A 6,078-nucleotide genomic window follows, 5' to 3' on the forward strand; every position below is an offset into this window, starting at 1 on the left:
CTCTCTCTCTCTCTCTCTCTCTCTCTCTCTCTCTCTCTCTCTCTCTCTCTCTCTCTCTCTCTCTCTCTCTCTAGTTTGAGTGCTTACATCAAAAGAGAAGTCTCTAAAGTGACGACGCAAGGTTTTCAACGCACAGTGCACACCCATACACACACAAAATGTCACAGCTTGCGGAATGAGTCCTGTCAGCATGGAGTAAGCGAAGTGAGTGGTGACCTCTCATCATCCATGTTCAAATGACCAAGCTATCTAGCAAATTAGGAATACATTACACCCTGCATTTGACTAATACAAAGTAAAAATTGTTAATCGACCAAAATTGCTTGTTAATTCTTCCTCCAGCTACCAAATTCTGGACCCTCGCCACTGCCATACCTGCTTCCTCCACCATAGGGCTTTCACTATATATCGGCTAGCTTGCACTCATGCAAAAGCAGCCTGAGCCAGTTGACAGTCAACTACATTTGGTTGGAAACAATGGAATGAAAAAGTCAACATGTTTTCCACTCACACGCTTTGAGCTCCAGACCTCAACATTTAGGTGCGCTTGCCTTACCATCATGCTACCTGCGTGTGCTTGCGAGTAAATTGGAGCGAGTTGTTGATAGCACCACACTACCTGCTGCACCCCCAAAAGTGAAGTGACCTGCTGCATCGATCATGTCCACGCAGAGGTTGGCAACCAAGCCAATAGTTACCCACAACCCCACCATAGCCATTTCTTCCCCCTTCATAGTATCCACCACCTCCTCCACCATAACTGTTGCACTATGGCCCACCATCATAGCCTCCTCCATTTGACCTTCCTCCATACCCACCTTCCCACGCTATCAGAATAGTGTGAACATCCACTGCTATAGCCTCCACCCCCACCTACGAATCCTTGATATCCACCTCCCTCCACTAAGGCTTTGGGCGTGGTTCTCAGTGATGCTTTGTCTATCCAAATCTTTTCCATTCGTGACCTCAATTGCGTCCATCATGTCTCGTCAAAATGATCAAAAGGATATGACAGTCTGGCTTAATTAAATGTATCCATATAACAATAATACTTGGAACATCTAGATAGTCACTCTACTTCGTGCATCTCTGAGAGTACTTTGCAAGTCTCTGTCATATGAGAGTATAATGAGCTCTCGGACCCAATTCTTCCTCTCGTACATGATGTGGCTCTAGGAAAATTAGCAAGGGAAAAGATACAATGGTGGAGGCTTTTTCCTAATTTGTTTTTTCATCTTAGGGCTGGTACATGGCCGACCTCATTTCAGCTCACGCTCATCTCCCGTCTCTGAGCGAAAGCATAGCAAGGGCCTGGCTATACATTTTATGACCATGTTGATGGTGATTTCGGGATGCCATATTAACCCTCTTATGCAGCTTGTAAGCCCACCCTCGTGAAGACTCTTCTGGCTAACTAGTTTTGAGAAGTCAGGTGCATCTGAGAGACAAATTTGGTATGCATTGATTGTTGTTAAATCGTTCGTGCTTCCATGGCTTCCATAGGATCAACCACATGTGCACATGGCAAACACGATCAATGGTATATGCCTAGCAGAGATTCTATGTGCTTGAAACTTGCTTTTATCACCTGTAGCTTTGCGCCATGGCCATACTGGCTGCTCTGCATAAAACTCATGTTCCCTACATGATCGTTCACTGCTCCAACCCCCTTGCTAGCAGAGCCATCCCATGTAGCGATTCTATGTGCTTGAAACTTGTAGCTCGTACCGCCTGCTCTGCGGGCAATGGGTAAGTTTCGGGGTGCTTGCCCCCGTGTAGGTGGAGGCCGGTCACACAGTTTTTTGGTGAGGAGAAAGGCAAACAAACACATAGGACAACAGTCGCCTCTTACATGCACAAGCGGGGTTGACAGCGTTCACAGAAAAGTGGCCTTTAATGTATTTTTAAAGGACAAAAACTAAAAATTCTTGGTTAGTTTTGAGGGCCGCCTTGAAGGAAACCGATTGAATTTTGAGGATTTCAGTGTAAAAACACATAAAAACTGGCTAAATTTCTCTAAAAGCCGGTAGATTTTCAAATCTCTCCTTTTTTCCATTGGTTCCTAAAAACGTTTTTGGTAAACACTAGCGTTTGAGACACACCTCCTGGGCAGCAAGTGAAGAGTTCGACTTCGTGTGTGCTCTGCACTGCCTGCACTTTTTTGTCGACAGCCCGTGGCCCACTTGATGTGACTGGGAACCGGAAAGGAGGTGTTTGCCACAAAGGCAAGCACCCCGATATCTAAGCAAATCCCTGCTTTGCGCCATGGCCATACTGACTGCCAGTAAAAGTAAAACAAAATGAGCATGCATGTCGTCCTCGAGTCCCTCCATGATAGCAACGCCTGCAGTCTCTCCCCTGCGTCGCCATGTCCGCCATCACCGTCTGAATCCTCTCGGATCTCCTAGTTGCCAGAAGAGCATCCATAGAGATAGATAGAGAGAGAGAGAGAGAGAGAGAGAGAGAGAGAGAGAGAGAGAGAGAGAGAGAGACCATAGCTGCCGATAAAACAAATGAACATGCATGTTGCCTTGGGGTCCGTCAACGATAGCACCTGCAAATTGAGTGTCGAGGCTCGGCCATGATTGTGTCCTCCTTTTTAAATCGATGTTTTATATTGTATATTTGTTGTGGGCAACCAATCAACTGGAGGTGTGAACGAATGGGGAGATGGCAAGTCACAGCGGTAGTGGACGGGGGGTGAGAGGATGGCACACTACAGCCATCGTCATTCTTTTTTGCAGCAGTGGAGAGTGACTTGCTCAGCGGACGGAGAGAGAGAGAGAGAGAGAGAGAGAGAGAGAGAGAGAGAGAGAGAGAGAGAGAGAGAAATCAACGAATGTACTCGCCCTCGGTCCCTCCACGACAGCAGCAACTTCAGCCTCTCCCCCTGTGTCTCCATGTGCTTCTGCACCATCTAAATCCTCCATCCAATTGTAGAGAGAGAGAGAGAGAGAGAGAGAGAGAGAGAGAGAGATGGCCATGCGATCTCTAGCTTGAACGTTGCCACTAACCCTAAGCCTAGAAACACAGAAGAGGGAGATGAAGGGACTCACACACACATAGGCTGTGCACACATGAGCGCCTGCTACCTGTCATTCTTCTCTCACTCTCTCACACACACACTAACACACACATGTTGTGTAATGCTATTAACCGTTCTTCTCTCTCACTCTCTCTCTCTCTCTCTCACTCACACACACACACACACAAACACAGGCTCTGTAGTATGTACTGTAGGTACAGTCATTTGTGTCTTTTCTTCTCTAGACTCTAGACCTCTATCCCACTTCGCACACACTCTAACACGCCTTGAAAGAGGCAAGAAGGTTGCTATCCGTGGAAGGTTACTATCTCTCTCTCTCTCTCTCTCTCTCTCTCTCTCTCTCTCTCTCTCTCTCTCTCTCTCTCTCTCTCTCTCTCTCTCTCTCTCTCTCTGCGTGCAAGTGAAGTTGTCAATGCAAAGCTTGGAGGAGTCGACACGTGGATGCTCTCTCCTTCCTCAAAAAAATTAAGCTGCATTATGAATAGTATAGATAAATTCTACACACACACACACACACACATATATTAATTAGTTCTTTTTATTTCACCTTTCATTTCACAACTTCACATGGCTTTACATGTCTTGCATTTTATAGCTTGATTCTAGTCAGTGTTAACGTTCAAGAAAGTCTCTTATTAAGCAGCTGCTTGTCGAGTTTCCTCCTTACAAAGAAAAAAACAGGAAATACTAGCAAATTTTTTGAGATTTGCAGGATTTTTGGACGACTTTCTCACATATTTCATCGGTTTTTCTTTCGTTTACCATGGTTTGCAGCTAGCTAGTCTCGATTTTCAATCGGCTCAAGACTAAAGCTGAGGCAAGCCTTTCCCAAACACTGATACTAGTTTAATTCAACCTATCGTTTCACTTTCTTATTGTTTTTGAAAGCTGTCATGACCCTTTCACTTGTTTTGAATACATAAGAAATAGCTTACATTAGTCTCCTCCTAGTTTTCCATGGCATCTTACCAACTGTAGGTTATTGTTATCTCATTTAGTGCACGATTATATTGGTAGGTTTGGGGTGAATAACATGGAGCAAATCACATAAGCACTAACGCCACAAATTTTGTAGGTCACCTTCACACAAATCATACGTTAATGTGCTTCAAGTTTGTACTTTTGTGCTACAGAGTAATCGCCTTGCTCTGTGTGCTACCAACGTTGGATCTACTCCTTTTTTTTCATTTAACTTACTCATCGTCTACCATAAATGAGGCTATTGGTGAGTGGTGGCACGAATAGGATTGTGGGAGAGGAGGTATATGCAACCTCCAACAAAAGCGCCAATACGTAAACAAGCTCGGTACATCCACTACAAGTGGGTTTAAAAGGTGCCTTGGAAGATGGAAGATGGGAAAGCAGTGTCTTCCTTGAGGTTCCAAAGCCATAAGAGTAGTAAAAGTATTCAAAATGAAAAGGGGCTATTAGGTCCCCACCATTTCTTTAAAAAAACCAAAAACCTTGCAAAGCACTTAAAACTCAAAAGTGAAGGGTAATGGTGTAGGAGATGAAAAGCCTTGAGGTATTGGAAAGTCAAAAGACTTTATTTTCTCTATATAAACACACTAGTATGTGACCCGCGTGTTGCTGCGGTTACATGTGCGTCAATTGAAGCAACCATTGTTCTCCTTCCCATCACAAGGAGGGCAAATGTGGGCAAATGCCTATGATCCCCCGCCCTTCTCTCTATTAGTGTATGTGTGTGTGTTGAGTTCAAGAATTATCAGGTCAATTTGAGGTCTCTTGGGAATGAATTAAGTAATGGGCTCCCTACGCATGATGTCTTGTCTTAACATCCTTTGTTTCTCTCTAAGGAGGCAGCAAATTTGCAATTAGGCTAGAGATGTCTCCCTCACACAATTGATATGAGACCCTGGTGAGTGGTAGTGGTCCTCTAAATATACTAATAGAGAGCTCGTATCCTTCTTTGGATATAGTGTTTGCATTGAACCACGAATTCTTTAGATGCATTAGCATCCCCTCTCACCATCCTTACCAATCAAGGCATTGGTCATGATAGCAACTCTCCCATGCTTCTCTCGTGTAGTTTTGGTCTTGCATTTGGGGCATCACAGTCAAGTAAGTCATCAGCTGCTATTTGTTGGCACTTAGGATGCATGTACCAGCCATGACCTAACATGCCAACATTATGCCACATAGTAGTAGAAGAAAATTTTACATTGATATGCACAAGTGATTTGGTGATCAATGTGTCGTTTGCTTCTCAAAGGCAATATTCATGATGGGTGTGTGACCTGGGGGTGATTGCATGGCTATAGCAGCTTTGTCTCTATATGTGGATAAATTTCAAAATTTACAGGTTGGATTGCACTCAATGTAGCTAGCATGTACACGTGCATCTACCAAGACTCGTCGCATGGATGTTGAGGTCTCTTCCAATTGACCATAAGCAGGTTAGTAATATAAGGCACATGTTGTTTGTTTGTGTACATTTGGGTACCATTGGCACCTTGAGGGCAATGAAAGCCAAAAAGTTCACTCAATCGTTTCTCTTTGCAAGAGTTTTGGGCATCATGCTAAAAGAAAGAGCGTGCTGCAAAACACACACACACACACACACATACACACATGCATGTTCTTCTTTGAGAGAGAAGACTATATTCAACCATTCACATGCTTGCCCTTACCCATATTTTATACCATAGCAGCCATTTGGGCCATTCTGTTAAATGTGAGACAGAGCATTGAGGCACTACATGCAGGAGAGTCTCTTTTTGTGCGCAAATTATATCCCTTAACAATTTGAGAGTGCAATCATCATACCCTACATGAGTGCTCAGCTTTTGATCACATCAAACTGTTGGGATATAAAGCCCAATGTGGTTGCCCAGGTAAGTGGGCGGGCCGCCAGGTATGTACACATATTCTTTTGTAAAAACCTAATAAGAACTCACTATACTCTACACATTACAGTAAAGCGAGTTCACCATATCGTGGTGCTCTTCTTCTCGCACTCTCTCTCGCGTCGCACTTCCGCTCGTACTCCTTCAACTGGTATCAAAGCTTAG

The sequence above is a fragment of the Adiantum capillus-veneris genome, chromosome 19 (assembly GCF_014529385.1).
Source record: "Adiantum capillus-veneris isolate H3 chromosome 19, ASM1452938v2, whole genome shotgun sequence".
NCBI lineage: Eukaryota > Viridiplantae > Streptophyta > Polypodiopsida > Polypodiales > Pteridaceae > Adiantum > Adiantum capillus-veneris.